This window comes from Emys orbicularis, chromosome 3, assembly GCF_028017835.1.
Source record: "Emys orbicularis isolate rEmyOrb1 chromosome 3, rEmyOrb1.hap1, whole genome shotgun sequence".
Lineage (NCBI taxonomy): Eukaryota > Metazoa > Chordata > Testudines > Emydidae > Emys > Emys orbicularis.
The window spans coordinates 81,299,074-81,318,125 of NC_088685.1; positions in this window are offsets into that span (position 1 = coordinate 81,299,074).

Sequence of the window (19,052 nt, forward strand, 5' to 3'; positions counted from 1 at the left end):
CCTTTGTAGCTTCCCAAGACAACAATGGCAAGCAAACATGAAGCATACTTTCAAGTTTCACTCATATTTCCATGCTCTCATTTGTGGCTAATATAAAGAGTTGCATCACTGCTGTACTCATTTATTTATTTGTCAGCCCAATTAGTTGTGCATATGTTATGCTGTAGTTTATTTTTAATACTAGATTTGCAACTGGTACCGGAAAATAAGACCTGTCAAAGCATGGATTCATTGTGAGAAAAAAATTCTCCTCTGAGTTAGTGAATAAAAATGAAACATTTTAGCCTTTGTGCAGCTATCAGCAGTCAGAACTAGGATTGGTACTACGGCTCCATAAATACTCATTAAAAGAACTAACTACTGTAGATGGTTACAAGTACATTAGCTAGAGAGCCTCTTAGCACAATATAATAGATGTGTAGGATATGTGCAGACTTCATCTGATGGGGTCTTCTTCTTTTCCTCAAGGGAGTTATCAAAGTCTGTTTAAACTAAGCAAACAGATCTGGTGTAGGATTTTACCTGTATGGGGGATGGATTAAAAGTGTTTACTAATGAAGGCTAAAATAGTGTCACATGGGTAGAAGACTTCTTAGGAACAGTATAATTATTAAGGTGTGAAAGTCACAGGAAAAGCCCGGATTTGTGTTTCTTGCCTGGCTGAAAATGATAATCATTATCTTTAATCATGGTAGATATCCCAGAAAAACAAGTCAAACAAATATGGACCTAACTAAACATCGCCTTAAATGACAGGAATCATCTCCTTTCTTTCTCTTCCTCCATTACGTTTGCTACTACAGATTAGCTATAGTGCGTTGTTTAGCATGTGAAGCGGAGTGGAATGTCAAAAGATGAGTCAGACAATCATGCTAATATTCTCTGGCATTAATTCTTGAGAAATGTTCTACACATAACCACTGAAACAACCATAGTACATGTGTGCATTTCCATCGGAGCACAGATCAGGCTATTTCCTGGGGATCAATGATCGAATGGGGTTAATAGCCCTTGGCTGCACAACAGGCTAACTCCTTTTAGAAGGTCATAAATTGCAAGAAAATGTCCTACTTCTTGATTGCTATTACTTAACTAGTAATGTGTGTTTTGGTCACTTCAGATCCATGGCCTGTGTCATGCTTCCATAAATCGCTCTAGTGCACTACTGTTCCAGTCAATGGTGTGCTATTAATTAGCAAAGCTATACCAGTACCAATCTCTTCAAATCTTCCCTTTGTAAATTCATTCTAGTCTTCAGAAAGCTCCTGGAAAAATCAATGTAATGTACCACATTATATAAAGAGGTGAGTTAGGAGAAGGAATTTAGGAGAGGAACAGAGAGAGAGAATGGGTGATTCTATAGCCTACTGGTTAGGGCAGCCACCTGGGAGGTGGGAGACCAGGGTCCACAGTTTCCAACTTTCACGCAGTTAATAAGCGCCCTGACTTTCACAATAAGCCAAAAATCAAGCTAATCCCATTTCAAAACAAGGCCAAAACAAGCCAGTCCCTAAGAACCCCAACACTCTATGTGACTAGATCCCCCCCAGCATGCAGACTGGGACTGTGGTAAGCGTGCTGTGAACCCCTTGCCCCTGCTTTCTGGGGGCTGATCAAAAAAAAAAGAAGCAACAAGCTACAAGCCAAAAACTAGCCAACAAGCAACTCACAAGCCGATTAAGCCAAAAACAAGCCCAATTTCTATGTTTTTTCCACAGGTTTGGCATGTCTGCCTGGGTCACGTCCTTTTGCTCCAATGACTGATTATCCAAAATGAAACAGCTTCAACAGGAGAGATTAAGAAGGCAACATCCCATAGTTTAGGGCATCTACATAAGAGGGGGGAGACCCCATTCAATGTCTTTCTCCCCAGCTGGCAGAGAAAAGAATTGAACCTTGGTCTTCATATCCCAGGTGAGTATTCTAACCACTAGACTGATGGCTACAAGGGAGCTAATATCTCCACCTCTTCCAGCTGGATTCTGAAGGGAGCCTGATTCTGTGGGTGTCCTCAGAGCCATTTACTGGATTGGGAACTGCAGGTTCCCATGGATAATGCTGGGGCTTAGGTGTCCAGATACCTAGAGTGAGCCAGCAGTTTGCATGCTCAGAGGCAGAAATTTAGGTACCTAGGGAATTTTTACAGCAGACATTTAGGTTACAAGTGAGTCTAGGCTCCTACAGAGTAAGGCAGAAGCTGAGAGGGGGTTTTGTGGATTTGTGGTGCCTAAATCCCTTTGCAAATCTGGGCTTTATTGGCTTTGTAAAACAATGTAATAATACTGTCAATACTTGGGCATATTTTTCAACTGATTTCATAGATTATTTTATTTATCATGCCTGCATTCTGACCCTAATAACTTCTATTACTTCCATTACTGAAAGAATTGGCTCCTTGATTTAACTGTACCAAATTATCCCAATGACATTTAAGGCTCTTCCATTTATCTAAATTTACTTTCAGCAAAAGCTTACATGTTCTGCCTGATCTTCAGCTGGCATAGATGAGGGTAATTCTTTTGACTTTAAGTTACAGTTGACAGTTACAGATCTGTACCATAATACCACTTGAAGGTCCTTCAGAAGTGTGGGAAACCTTCCCTATACCTTTTACATGAGAAATATCAGTTTCAAATGAAGATTTATTTTTAATTAAAAACAAAACAAAACAAAAAAACTTTTCATTAGACCATCAGAGTGCTCTGTGTCCAGAGATCATCCAAATTTTCCCTTGTAAATCCTTAAAGAAAAATCTTACATATTGTAACCAATGAAACCACTAGGGGAACAGAAAATATTTCCAAATGTCACTAATTTAATACAGAATAATGTTCTATTCCGAATACTATAAGGAAGTTTAAAAATTCTATAGAAAGATCAACATTTTATATTCAGTTGTATAGGACTTCTCTATGGGATGTATTTCTGCATGTGTAATCTATAAAACATTAACGTTCTCAACCTAAACTTTTGCATTTTAAACCAGAACGTGTAAGACTAAGCTTAACACACTGCAATTTGCCTTTCATTTTGAACTACAAATTGAACCTTTTATATTACTGTTCTGTATCCTGAACATTATGTTCTGTAGGCTTCTATTAGTTTAGATTGGCTGCCATGGAAACTGGAGTGTGTGTGTGTGTGTGTGTGGGGGGGGGGTTAACCTAAGTCATTTGTCCCTTTCCTCATTTCTTTAAAACAAAATTCAATGATGGCCTAAACAAGTAAAGACAACATATTGTTTGGGAGGGGTAACTGATCAGTCTAGAATTTTGGGAGTGTGGAGTACATTTAGCATTCACAAAAGGTGACAGATATGCACTGATGTCCTCTATCTATACTGAGAACATGTTTGTTGTTATATGTTAAAAATTTTACACCACGGGAGACCATTTTAGGAGCACATCTAGAGTCAGCATAACTGATGGAAGAATTCATTCTCTCTCTCCTTGGAAAATATGGGAGTTCAAGGTGGTGAAGACAGGATGTTCATCAAAGTAGTTGAAAATGAATGCATTGCTCCCTTGAGGATACTCTGAATTCTAACTCTGGAACTACTAATGTCAGATATTTGGACTTTTAGGGTCTTGATTATTAAAAAAATAATTATATAAAATTATATGCCCATTTTGCATGTGCAATTGTATTCCTAATTTATATTTCCATATGATTGCACAACTAAATGGATAATTTGTATGCAGAAATATTCACGAAAATACATAACTGGCCATTTGCACACAGCATCAGCTGATTTATGTGAGCAATCATGGTAACTGAGTGGGTAAATTAGAGCTTTGTTTCTTGTAGCCTCTATACCTATTCCCAGCTGCACGATGTACACAACCGCTGCTCCACAAGGAGAATAACTTGTAGGCCATGAACCAAGATATGCTTGCATTGTATGAAGGTCATGTCACCATTATGATATGTATCCTGTTTTGAATTTACAATGCAAAATCTTTTCAAGTATTCTCCCTCATCAATGTCCACAGTAGCAATCTTATTTCCAGGGGAACAAAGGGATTACTGGGTTGCAGGTCCTTTGCTACTCACCTAGATGTTAGTATATAGCAGGGGTGAAAGTGAGCTGGTACGGGCCAGTACGGCGTGCCGGTAAGAACCCTCACTGGCCCATACCCAGCCCACATTAAAGCACTTCCGCTGCAGTGCTTTAAGGACGGTCCTTTGCTGCTGCAGCGTTTTAACATTAACCCCCCCCCCCCCCTGCGCGCAGTAACATTAAAGCACTGCCATGGCAAAGGACCCTGCAGTGCTTTAACGTCCCTGCCCCTTTTGCCCCCCCACCCCGCAGCCAACGACGGGTGGGGGGGGGGGCAAAGAGAGCAGTTGCCCTGGGGCCGGCGATTTAAAAGGTCCCATGGCTCTGGACGCTGCTTCCGCTAGCGCAGCAGTGGCGTCTGGAGCCCTGGGCCCTTTAAATCAGCACGGGAGCCCTGGGCGGTGCGGGCCAGGCGGCCTGGAAGGGCTGGTTGGGGGATGCTGACCCCCAGCCCCACCCCTTCCGCCCGAGGCCCCTCCCCTTCCGGGGGCCGGAGTGTCCCCCCCATACCAGTAAGTGTCCTGACTACTTTCACCCCTGGTATATAGGTCTGTTTGTTAGTGTATGTGCCTTTTTGTAATTGTTTCAATAAAATTGAAGGTTATAGAATTATTTTGTAACTAATTAACAGTAGTTTCCCAGTTTACAGCAGAATTCCATGCAGCATTGGTGTATAAAGGTCTTGTTCCTGCAAACACTTATGCAACTATGTATGTCCTTAAAGTTAAGCACATGCAGGTGTGTTTGCTGGATCAGGGCCTTACTGTAGAGCTCTGCAGAATAATTTGGTTTTTTTCTGCTTCCTAAGGCCTTGATTAAATGGCAGACCATCACTCTGACTTCAACAATCATGAGTTCACCATATCTGTATGGAATGTGTTATTATTTATCAAAGCTGTGTAGTTTCTCATTTATTTTACAATATTTAGTTACTTTTAAATTAACGTGTTAACAAGAGAACTTTAAATGCTGACACACAAAGTATAGGTTGATTTCTGCCTTTGCTCAAAAGAAAAAAAAATCTCTACTCATATGAGTGAGAATTTTGCACTAGAAAATGTCTTAGGATTATAGTGAGTTTTCCAGTGAATTCTTGCATTTGGTTTGGAAAAATATGTTTTAGCTAAGCAGGAAAAAACCCTTTAAGAAAGAGAAACAAATTGACTACTTTGGCACAATTAAAGTGACAAATGTGAAGTTCTATATAAGTACCCTTGATATACTAATAGCTATATGTATTATCTACCAATGCTTTCACGTTGGGAGGATGCATCAGTAAGAAACATTTTAAATTAAATGGATGCAAAGTGGTCGCAATGAAAATAGAGACATTGAAAAGATGATGAGGCTATTGAAAACTGTTTAAATGCTGCATTTTAAGATGGCATAATGTATGAAAAATCATTATGCAATGATGGGAGTCGAGCAAGAATGAATCTAAGGCTCAATACAGTTACTGTTATTCTTCAGGCTTCGCTTAAAGCTATGAGATTGACAATTTTCAGTTCTTCAGATAAATTACAATGATAATCAAACAAACTTTTTGGATAAATTTCCCCCACCCCTCCCAATACCTACGGACAACAATTACTTCAGTTCAGCTCCATCACAGTGACATCATTGGGATCATACCTGTTTTCAATACCAAGAAACATTCGAACTAGGGCTGTCGATTAATTGCAGTTAACTTGCACAATTAACTCAAAAAATTAATAATGATTAATCGCAGTTTTAATCACATTGTTAAACAATAGAATACCAATTGAAATTTATTAAATATTTTTGGATTTTTTTCCCTACATTTTAAAATATATTTATTTCAATTACAACACAGAATACAAAGTTTACACTGCTCGCTTTATATTATTATATTTGATTACAAACAAGTCCACTCAGTCCTACTTCTCGTTCAGCCAATCACTAAGACAAACCAGTTTGTTTATATTTATGAGAGATAATGCTGCCCACTTCTTATTTACAATGTCATCAGAAAGTGAGAAACAGGCGTTCGCATGGGACTTTTGTAGTTGGCATTACAAGGTATTTACGTGCCAGATATGCTAAAAATTCGTATGCCCCTTCATGCTTCGACCACCATTCCAGAGAACATGCTTCCATGCTGATGATACTCATTAAAAACAATAATGCACCAATAAAATTTTTGACCGAAGTCCTTGGGGGGAAAATTGTATGTCTCCTGGCCTGTTTTACCCACATTCTGCCATATATTTCATGTTATACTAGTTTCGGATGATGACTCAGCACATGTTCATTTTAAGAACACTTTCGCTGCAGATTTGACAAAACGCAAAGAAGGTACCAATGTGAGATTTCTAAAGATAGCTACAGCACTCGACCCGAGGTTAAAGAATCTGAAGTGCCTTCCAAAATCTGAGAGGGAAACTTTCAGAAGTCTTAAAAGAGCAACCCTCTGATGCGGAAACTACAGAACTGACCCACCAAAAAACAAAATCAACCTTCTGCTGGTGGCATCTGACTCAGATGATGAAAATGTACAAGCGTCAGACCGCGCTCCTTTGGATTGTTATCGAGCAGAACCCCTTATCAGCATGGACGCATGTCCTCTGGAATGGTGGTTGAAGCATGAAGGGACATATGAATCTTTAGCGCATCTGTCATGTAAATATCTTATGACGCTGGCTACAACAGTGCTATGTGAATGCCTGTTCTCACTTTCAGGTGACATTGTAAAGAAGAAACGGGCAGCACTATCTCCTGCAAATGTAAACAAATTTGTTTGTCTGAGTGATTGGCAGAACAAGAAGTAGGATTGAGTGGACTTGTAGGCTCTAAAGTTTTACATTGTTTTATTTTTGAATGCAGGTTTTTATGTACATAATTCTACATTTGCAAGTTCAACTTTCATGATAGAGAGATTGCACTACAGTACTTGTATTAGGTGAATTGAAAAATAGAATTTTTGGTTTTTATAGTGCAAATATTTGTAATCAAAAATAAATATAAAGTGAGCACTGTACACTTTGTATTCTGTTATAATTGAAATAAATATATTTGAAAATGTAGAAAACATCCAAAATATCTAAATAAATAGTTTTCTATTATAGTTTAACAATGCGATTAATCACGATTAATTTTTAATCATGCAATTAACCACAATTAATTTTTTTAATCACTTGACAGCCCTAATTGAAACCATTTTGTGATCATGCTTTGCAGGATTGTGACTTCTGTCACTATCCCAGATCTGAAGGTAATAGTGCTTATATGATGTTTGCCTATAGAAGTGTCCTGAAGAATCTTAGTATTTTGAAGAATTGCAAATGAAATATTCTTGTATTATAAAGAACTTTTAATTAATAAAATCCTGGAGAATTTCTGCTAAAAGCTATCAGTGTGATAATGTTGTGTGAATAGTTTGTATTACACCAGTCTCATAAACCAAGGCAAATTTTCAATAGAAGAAAATATTTTTCTCACCACACAAAGGCACACATATCTCTTTGCTGCACTTGCTTTTAGAAGTCGTTATATTATATATTACATTTTAGTAAAGGTAATGTTATTAGGCTGCATTTTTGTGCTGTGTGTCTGAAAGGCTTCCTTTTGTTTTGTGCTATACCATGGCATTCAGCATCAGGTAAGGCATTTGATCTGAAAGGCCCCAGATTTGCAGGTTTGGCCTAGTGGCAGGCTTTTCTCAGTGGGAAGCCAACAAAGCCAATTCAGTCTTAAAAGAACTCAAATTTGTTGACCTTCAGTTCACGCTGTAGAGCCTATTTACTGAGCTTTTAAGAAGCAGTAGGGGTGAATTGGTAGGGTTTTAGGTGTTGGGGAGTGGTTTACAAGACATTATGTTAGCTTAGGTTCATTTTGTATAAAGTGCTTTCATTACATGTACTTAAGCTTTTTGGAAGGCACACTATATAAACCAGAAAAAAATCAAATATGCTACCATTTTAAATTAAAATTAAATTAAAAGTATGTTTCTTCAATAGTTATTGAACTACCTCCCTTTCTGTCCAGTGTTTTCCCATAATTAATTCTTTGGCTTTAATATTGCACACTTAAGGTTTCTCCAAATAATGTGTAGAATACAATCACTGATGAACCAAGGCATTCACCCACTTGACTCTAATGCTTTGTAGAAGAAACATCTGTAATGCTAGAAATCAGGTGATGAGGGTTTGAATCCCATCCCTGACATATCTTTGCTTTATGGCTTTGGACAAGTTAACCATTCTGTATTTTAGGGCTTGTCTTTACTATGGAGCTAAATTGGCATTGCTATATTCGATGCAGCGGCATTGATTTAGTGGGTTTAGTGACGACACACTCAATCGATGGGAGAGAACTCTCCCATCGATTTCTGTACTCCACTTCAATGAGAGGCGGAAGCAATGTCAATGGGAGAGCGTCTCCCATCAACATAGCATAGTGTGGACCCCGCGGTAAGTATATCTAAGCTACATCAAATTGAGTTATGCTACAAATGTAACTCAAATTGAGTAGCTTAGATCAACTGGCAGCTGTAGTGTAGACCAGGCCTTAGTCTTCCCATCTGTAAAATAGGGAATACAGAATTCTGATACATTGAAAGATACCAAAATTGGAATTGGCACAAAATGGAATTGTCAGCCTTTAGCCAGCTCTAGTTTTAATTGAAAGAGCAAAAAAACATTTTTTTGGTGTGTTTTTTTCTTTTCTTCCAGGAAGAGGTGTTTAAAGTCTACAAGTCTGTGTGTAGCAGGAAAGCCCCTGTCTCTGAGCCCTAAACCTGGATCCAAAAAGCCTTTTTCAAAAAAGTCTACATTGGCAATGAAACATCTCCACAAAAAATTGTAGCATTGAAGAAAATGAATATTTTGAGGAAATTTCATCTATATATGGAGACATACCTCTTTCAAAGAACTGCAAGAGACCCTGAAAAGGTCATCAAATCCAGCCCCCTGCCTTCACTAGCAGGACCAAGTACTGATTTTGCCCCAGATTGCTAAGTGGCCCTATCAGGGATTGAACTCACAACCCTGGGTTCAGCAGGCCAATACTCAAACCACTGAGCTATCCCTCCTCCTCATGTTCCAAGTGGTTCTAACTAAAACCTGAAAACTTTCTCCCAAAACTGATTTTTTTGGGGCAAAATTTTCCTTTTGGTTGAGAAAAACATTTTCACTCTGAGAACTGGGGCTGAGATCACCCAGTGCTGTTAAGTGGCAGACACAATAACAAGTGATAAGCTCACTGCTTTACCTTGTCTATAATGCTATTACTGTACTAACATTGCTCTCTGTTAGTGAACCATGCCCATTAAAGTACAATCAAAATAAAAATTGTTTCACAATGAACTAAAATGTTTTGATTGAGAACTTCATTAATAGGTCAAAATTCTGCCTCATCGGAACCAATGGGAGTTTTACCATTGATTTCAATTAGTCCAGAAGTTCACTCACACTATTTATATTAACCCATTTAAGCTGATTTGCATATTAAAATTGGAGATGCATGTGCAACACAAGTAGGGTGACCAGACAGCAAGTGTGAAAAATCAGGACTGGGGTGGGGGTAATAGGAGCCTGTATAAGAAAAAGACCCAAAAATCGGAACTGTCCCTATAAAATTAGGACATCTGGTCACTCTAAACACAAGCCCCTTACAAGACAAAGGGTTCTATTCTTCCTGGGAATATGATACGCAGCTCCTATAATCCCATGAAAATGTATGGGCACATGCATCTTGATCTCACTTTTTTCAGTTTCTAGAAACTTAAAGAAGAACAATGACACTCATTTTCAACATAGTGGGAGTCACAGCTTTCGTTTGGCACGCGGCTCGCCAGGATAAGCACCCTGACAAGCCGGGACAGTTTATTTACCTGCTGACGCGGCAGGTTCGGCCGATCGCGGCCCCCCACTGGCTCAGCCATCAGACACATGTGGATCACGGGCCAATGGGGGCGGCGGGAAGCCGTGCAGGCAAGGGATGTGCTGGCCGCGGCTTCCCGCCGCCCTCATTGGCCCTGGACGGCGAACCGCGGCCAGTGGGGGCTGCGATTGGCCGAACCTGCTGCCTCAGCAGGTAAATAAACTGGCCCGGCCCACCAGGGTGCTTACCCTGGCGAGCCGCGTGCCAAATATTGCCGACCCCTGATATATCGGATCTGCATTCTTGCTGTTATCTTTAGACATTTCTCTTTCTGGCTTAATTTAAATGAGCTTTCTAACACAGATACATGAATAATTTCATAATAAGTACAAATAATTAAAGGAAAATCTCCCTTATCACAAGTCCTCCTTTCAGTGTTAGAGCATTATGGGGCCTTTTCAGTGCTGTACATTGAGCAGAAAGATCACATCTAAAACTGACATTAGCTAAATGTGCTCAAATCTTTTAGTAGGCTCAAGTGACAGCACACATCAATTTATTTAAGGTCTGTCTTTCTTTCCCCCATCATCTATGTTTTTTTAAGTAGAAGAGTGTAGGATTTAACTAGCACCAGAAATCCCAGTAACTCAGCATCCAGTCAATTACTTCAAGAAATACATATGTTCCTCTACCATGATAGGACTGATGTAATAATTATTCTGACAATTATGGGCTAAATTGTGACTTTAACACAAGCCCCGGGTATGGGGAGTGCATTGTTAGACCACCTCAGTGACAGCTCAGTGAGTCACAATCTGCCTCCCAATTTCTTGCTGCTCTGGGTGACATGGGTTAGAACATACCCTGCACTATACCTGGAATAACATATATCTCACAGCTGCATTGCCCAGTTCATTGGGGTTTAGATCCTAGGCTCTACCACCTTCCCATTTCTACCTACTGACTTGCTTTGGAGAGGGAGCAGTGGTTCTGAAGAAACTTTTTCCCATCTCCTTGCATTACTTTCCACCCAACGTATGCCCCACCTGTGAGCATAAAGTGTGACCCAACATCAGGCCTATACTTGTCACGGTAAGTTAAGTGCAAAAAGTAATTGCGTTATCAGCATCTACCTCCAAAGTTTCCAGGTATCAACATTTTTGTAGTGGTTCTCACAAAACCACATCCCTAACCCACAAACATGTGAAGGCATAGAGGTTCTTGTGTGGGTATTGTTTCTGTCCCCTGACTGAGCAACTGAAACTTTTCAAGCAAGATAATTAAGTAATAAATGATTAATAACAACTACTCCTGTTTATGCAGGACTACTGATGTTGACAACAAATATAGGTTTTTTTCTGAAGAACGGAAAATCATGGAAATAAAAACATTTTGAAATACATTTTCATAATTAATAAATCAGAGGTATGAACATGGTCAAACCAATCAGCTATTTACAACATGAATGAATGTGTGGAGCATTGTTTTTGCAGTACTAAGGTAGGATACAAGCCACAAAGGTACTTAGGTACATAAGTCCTGTTTTTAGGCACCTAGGTCCGATTTTTAGATGCCACTGCAATCCACAAAATTCCTGATTAGTTGTCTTTTAACTCTGTAGGCAACTAAGTTTTTGCCACTGGGCATGTGCACAGTAGCCTTACTCTAGGCACCTGTATCCTGCCTGAACCCCAGAGTGATTCACAAACTGGGAAAGATAGGCATCTGGTCACCTAAACTGTGATCTTTTGGATCACGTTCTCAGTCGTCTATTCCTTGGATAGGAAACTTAGGCCTAATTGAGGCTTTGTGGATTCCACTGTTGTTCCCATGATTTTCTAGGTGCCTAAATGTTAGGCATTGCAAAGCTCAGCATTGCATTGCATTGCCTAAGTCCCTTTGTGGATCTGGGCCCCAGTATTCTGAGCATTCCACTTCTAAATTGCCAGCGGAAATCCATCCCAGGCTGGTAATAAGTTATGTAACCAAAAGTGATCCACATGTGTCTGATGGCTATTCTGTACACTGTATGAATTGAATTGATGATCTCAGTCCATTTCCTGCTGGACTGCTGACTACAACACAAAACCTTCATCACAATTGACACTAATTGGCACCCTTATTTGTAGTTTCACCAAAGAGGCCAGGACTGAACAGACTTGGAGACAGAATTATCCTATCAGGCTCCTCCAGGACAGGTTTGCAAGATACGGTTGCATGGGGAAGCTTGTTTGACATTGGGCGTCCTGTATTTCTTCTCTGGATAAACAACTTTAGTCTCCAAGTAAAAAAATCTGGGCTGGGATTTAATAAAGTGCCTAAGGGAATGAGGCACCAAACTTCCATTTAAAAATCCTTTTTGCAAATCTCACCCTATTACCTTTTACAAACACGGAAAATTCTCTTAAAAGCAGCAGCAGGAGCAAGTGTTGCATAAATTATTCAAATCTAATTTAAGGCATAATTAGTTCCGATAGGTTATATTTATTCATACATGTTTTAGATGGATACTATTCTTTTTTCAGAAAAAAAATTTCAGAATCCTGAGTTTGCTGGAATCAGTACATATACAACTACTGAGGAAAGAACACCTCTAATAAAAGGCATGGACTATACACCTTGTGACTTTACTATTCAGGTCAAAATATTAGGTCTTGTAATATTCAATCAGTGCTGATTTGATTAACTTTTTTTTTTTTTTTTTTTACAACAGAAGGCAGTCCAAAGCCCACAGAGCACTGGCAAAAGTTGAGATACAGCTAAAATTGAGCTAGGAATAAAACATTTTTTTTTTCTAAATAGTGATTAGAGTGGAAGATTAGCCACTCTGGGATTTTTCAGTCCGCAGTAACAGATGGCTAAGTTAGTGATGAACCACTGAGGGGGCTGAAGAGTTGATAAGCAAGACTGACTGAACACATGCATCAAGAAATTGGCAGAATGCCTGGTAAAAGCAGTGACCCATCACTGGACTGAGTCTTTAAAATATTAAGTGGACAATTCTCTCCTGCAGAAAATGTATTCTTTTCAAAAAGTTTTGACATGGAACCAATTGCGCAATACTCATTTCTGTTTACTTTGAGTATACTTTTTTTCCTTTCTCCCCACATCATCTTAGTGTGTGCTTTAATATTCAAAAATGATTGAGTTTGATTTCATTAGGCATACTTTTTTTTTTTCAAACAACAACAGCTTGGCTTCAGTTTCTGTGACATGAGATTGTCTTTATCATCTGAAGAGAAGGAGACTGGCATTGTTTGTTTTCAGTATTGATCTCAATGAAGCAATTGACAATGTGTATATTTTTGGACAGTCCTGGACTCAGCTCAGATCTAAAAACACCAAAAGATAACAAAAGAAGTTCAGTCTCTTATTCCAAACTGAAAGAAAGCTTAGACCATTGGGGTGCTGACTTCAAAGATCTCTTATTCATTTAGGGTCAAATTCTACCACCTTTTCTCAATTGAGTAATACTTTATACACATAGATTAATTTCATTTAGTAAAGTACAACCGAGTCTGATGATAGCAGAATCTGGTCTTTGGAAAATGTTAATACGGTCTTCACTGAGAAAATTTGGTAGTACCATGGGACAAGACTGAGCCAAACCTTCAGGTGGTGTAAAGTGGTGTTGCTCAATGCACTTAAAAGCTTTCTTCCCTTTCTAATGCACCATGCAAATGAATAGTAATCTATCAAAGGTTAAATAATAGCACTAATGTGGGGTTTTATTCTTTTGCCATTGGAGTTTTATCATTTCAATGAGAGTAAGATTAGGCCTATGGCTGTGGTTCTGAAACTTTTGCATAACACTGAGCACATGTTAATAGAGCTACTAGAGCTGTGTGAAAAAGAAATACTTGCACCCAGAGAAAGATCCTAGTTTCACTGAAATTGCAAAAAGCGGAACATTTTATATATAGTTATTTTCCACAACATAGACTTTTAGAAGAAGAATATTGCCATTTTACATGTGCACACCCACACACACACATGATATACATGTATAGATTATCCCACTGGCACTGCAAGGAATGTGGTTTAACCAAGCAACAGGTCTATTAAAGAATACATTTCCTGATCCCTAAACTCCAAGGTCCTAGTTGGATCTTCCCTTGATCACCCCTTAATAGCGCTGATTAAGATTACCCCTCCAATAGCCTAAACAATACCTCCTGGAATTCTGATAACCTGGTATCCTCCTGCAAGGTGTGCTGTTCTATAAATAGGGCCCTACCAAATTCACAGCCATGAAAAACGTGTCAAGGACCATGAAATCTGGTCTTCTGTGTGCTTTTACCCTATGCTATCCAGATTTCACAGGGGAGCCCAGCGTTTCTCAAATTGGGAATCCTGACCCAAACGGGAGATGCGGGTGGGGAGGGATGGGAGGGTGTCACAAGGTTATTTTAGGGGGATTATGGTATTGTCACCCTTACTTCTTCACTGCCTTCAGATCTGGGTGGCCGGAGAGCGGCTGCTGTTAGCTGGGCAGCCAGCTCTAAAGGCAGCGCCCTGCCAGCAGCAGTGCAGAAGTAAGGGTAGCAATACCATACCATGCCATCCTTACTTCTGCGCTACTGCTGGCTGTGTCTCTGAATTCAAAGTTGGGCTCCCAGCCAGCAGCCGCCACTCTCCAGCTGCCCAGCTCTGAACGCAGCACTGTCGTCAGCAGCAGTGCAGAAGTAAAGGTAGCAGCACCACAACCCCCTCCCCACAATAACCTTGCGACCCTCCCACCAACTCCTTTTTGGGTTAGAACCCCTACAATTACAACACCATGAAATTTCAGATTTAAATAGCTGAAATCATGAAATTTACGATTTTTGAAATCCCATGACTGTGAAATTCACCAAAATGGATCCTGGATTTGGCATCTATAAATGAACCAAAATAGCATATGATGCTAACCCATAGTGTACAACACAAATTGTAATATCGAGCTCTGAAATAGGTCAGATTTTGAGAAGGTTCACCTCTGCCCTCTGTTGGAGTTAAATAAACTCCTCAACCCCCCAACATACAGTCACCTGTTTATGGTTCTAGTTGCTTTGCACTAAGACACAATTAATCAATAATCAGGGTTCCAAAGGCCTAGCTGTTCCCTAATGGGCCATTCACCCACACCCAGCACCCAGTCTCAAGTTCTACCTACCTCATACTCTGAGTGACTTCAAACACAACTAATTCAAGAACTGTCCAACATTGAAATTCTCCATTTATTGATTTTCCTTAATAATAAGTTGAGGCCTGGTCTATACTAGAAAAGTTTTGCTGGCATAACAATACCAGTATAGCTATACCAGTAAACCCTCCAAGTGTAGACGTAGCATATGCTGGCATAAAAGCGCTTCTGCCAGAATAGTTTAAACTTCCCCAAGCTATGAGAGAAAAAAACACTTTTATGACAGTATAATTGTGTATTCAGTAGGGTTTATACTGGCATAGCTAAGTCAGTAAACAAAACAAAAAAAACCCACACCCCTAACCAAACTAGCTATGCTGGTATAAGTTTAAAGTTTAGACCAGGACTGAGTCTAGCCATGACTGAGGAGGCAGCTGATTGCCAAGTGCAAAATACTCATCCGAAGGATATCACCCTGGGTATGAAATCGAAGATGGCCAGGCTTGTAGTTCATGCAAAGTAAACTTGGATTCCCCATCCCTATTAGCCTACAACTCTGCCAGTTTATTAGCAGTGAGTAGAAATAGCTGCCTCTATATCCAACTCAGTTTCCAGACAAGCCAGGCAAGTGAGATGGGGGCTTTCTGTTTTCCTTTTGCTGGTAGTACTCCTAATTTAGCAGACTACTTGAAGTCAGGCCAACAGGCTTGTGCCCTCTCCTGAATCAACCCTTTCTGCAAATAATTTATCCATTTGGACCATCACCTGTAACTCACCAATCTGGTCTGTGTGCCACTATCCACTCTGACACTGTACTGGACCTTTAGAAGCTGACCATGATCATGAGCACTAATGGGCTTGGCATGTCAAAATAACGACAGCCTCTTAACAACCCCCCCCCCCCAGCAGATTACTTTGCACGACCTTGAAAACTGGAGTAATAGAAATAGGATGGAATTTAATAATAGTGCAAAGTCATGCACTTAGGAACTAATAACAAGAATTTTTGCTATAAGCTAGGGATGTATCAGCTGAAAGCGACAGAGGGTATATTGGTTGATCACAGGGATGACTATGAGCTGCCAATGTGATGCAGCCTTGAACAAGGCTAATGCAGTCCTAGGATACATCAGGCGAGGTATTTCCAGTAGAGACAGGGAACTGTTAGTACCATTGTACAAGGCACTGGTGAGACCTCATCTGGAATACTCAGTGCAATTCTGGTCTCCCATGTTTAAGAAAGAAGAATTCAATCTGAAACTGGTGCAGAGAGGGGTTACTAAAATGAGCTCAGGAATGGAAAAGCTACCTTATGAGAGGACACTCAGAGCTTGGCTTATTTAGCCTAACCAAAAGAAGGCTGAGGGGAAGATATGATTGCTTTCTATAAATACATCACAGGGATAAATACCAGGGAAGAAGAGGAGTTATTTAAGTTAAGTGCCAATGTGGACATAAGAACAAATATGTGAAAACTGGCCATCAACAAGTTTAGGCTTGACATTAGACAAAGGTTTCTAACTATCAGAGGAATGAAGTTCTGGAACAGCCTTCCAAGGGAAACAGTAAGTGCAAAAATCCTTACTGGCTTCAAAACTGACCTTGATACCTTTATGGAGGAGATGGTATGGTGAGATTGCCTACAATAGCATGTGGCCCATTGGCTACTGCCACAGCTGCCCATTGGCTACTGCCAACTGCTGGAGATGGGACACTAGATGGGAAGGCCTCTGAGTTACTACAGAGAATTCTTTCCCAGGTATCTGTCTGGTGGGTCTTGCCCACCTGCTTAGGGTCTAACTGATCACCATATTTGGGGTCGTCAAGGAACTTCCCCCAGGATCAGATAGGCAGGGAACCTGGTTGGGGGGTTGCCTTCCTCAGTAGCATGGGGCACAGGTCACCTGCAAGTTTAAACTAGCGTAAATGGTGAATTTTCTGTAAGTTGAAGTCTTTAAACCATGATTTGATGACTTCAGTAACTCAGCCAGAGGTTAGAGGGAAGTTTCAGGAGTGGGTGAAGTTCTGTCGCCTGCAATATGCAGGAGGTCAGACTAGATGATCACAGAATTGTCCCTTTTGACCTCTGTGTCAATACTCACAGTTCGCAGGATCTGGTCTTAGGATAGCAATAGCACATAAGTACTGTAGATCAGTGCTTCTCAAAGCCTGGCCGCCGCTTGTTCAGGGAAAGCCCCTGGTGGTCCGGGCCGGTTTGTTTACCTGCCGCATCCACAGGTTCAGACGATCGCGGCTCCCACTGGCCGCGGTTCGCCGTCCCAGGACAATGGGGGCTGCGGGAAACGGCGCGGGCCAAGGGATGTGCTGGCCGCCACTTCCCGCTGCCCCCATTGGCCTGGAGCGGCGAACCGCGGCCAGTGGGAGCCGTGATTGGCCAAACATGCGGATGTGGTAGGTAAACAAACCTGACGGGCCATGGGCCAAAAGTTGCCGATCCCTGAGTTATTGGGAGACGCTAACAAGGGACTTTAAATGTTATAGATGGTAGAAAAATATCAAATAATTTTGTGAGAAATTTAAAACCAAAATATTTTCAAAATAGTTTTGATTTTATATTTTTTTTAAAATGGTGTTTGACAAGTTTTGTACAGACAGACAGACAGACAGACACACACACACACACACACACACACACTATTGTAGTGTTGACTGTTACATTTGGTCAGGATTTTTAAAAAACCTTGTTTGTCAAAATATCAATTTGTCACATATATATGTCCAAAGCTGAACATTTTTCAGTTTCTGTGTTTTGAGTGAAAAAAACTGGAAAATTTTGACCAGAAGGAAAATTATATGAAGATTATCAAAAAGCCATTGTCAAAAGCCATTTTTCATTGTAAAAATATTTTGATGAAAAAAATATCAAGGACTCTAGTAAATATATTGAAAATACATGTAAAATTATTGTGTTTTTTACCATGGTTAATGTCTTCATTAATTATTTACAATATTTTAAACTCTATTCCTTAAAAAAATGCTATATGATACTTTGCAAAACACTTTGGCAGTATATTTACATCTTCTTGAATTTCACAATTATCTATTTATGTTTAAAAAGTGTTCAATCTGCTGTGTTTTTCAAATTTTAACATTTTGTGATTCAAATGACTAAATTACAATATCTTGAAAACATGTCTCTGGATTTCAGGGCTTGTGAAATTATTATATATATTTTCCAGTTTCTTCTATTTCTAGAAATGACAGCAAGATCAATGATTTGTAATGATTTGTAATGAATGTGTCCAGTGATTCAGATTTAACAAAGCTCATATTTTGGACCTTAACATACTAGTAACAGCAGTTGAAAATTATATCACACAGAGAACAGCCAGATCCTGTGCCACTAAAGATTACTTACCCTTTATCTACCAAAATGGTTTGGACCTTTCCAGAGAATTACTGGGGATACGCTACTGAATCAATCACTTTAATCTCTTCCTCTAGCCCTGTTTTATTTGTTCACACTTCATCCCCTATTTGGGAAAAGAAAATGCAGAACAAGATTGCTGTTCTCATTTTAAGTGCTTACTAAACTAAGAATTCAAATGGATTAATCTAGCATCACCATGTAGGGGGAATCTGCATAGTTTACTCCACAGTTACCATTAATCAAAGTTAACCATCTGGTATGTGGCAAGCCCCATATCAGGTGCCATCTTTTATAGTAAAGTCTGGTCTTCGCTGTCATGATAGGTAGAGGTATAACTCAAGTGCTGCGCCTAACCAGACTCCTGTTCATACACAAATCTCTAGCTCGAGTTAAGTGGTGCTTTAAATTCGAGCTACCTGGTCTGTCAGGGTTGAGGCTTGTGTGCTGCTGATGCTTGAGTTAATGCATTGGGGATACAGGTACTCTATGCTGCTAATACAAACATTCCATTCCTCAGTACTGGACAAAAAAAGCAAAGTCTGCCCCAAACCTTTCAGTTCCAGTATCATGCCCTGTACTAAGGCAATAGTCTTGCTTGGTCTTCCAAATGCTCCTTTCCTCCAGAGATTACTTCA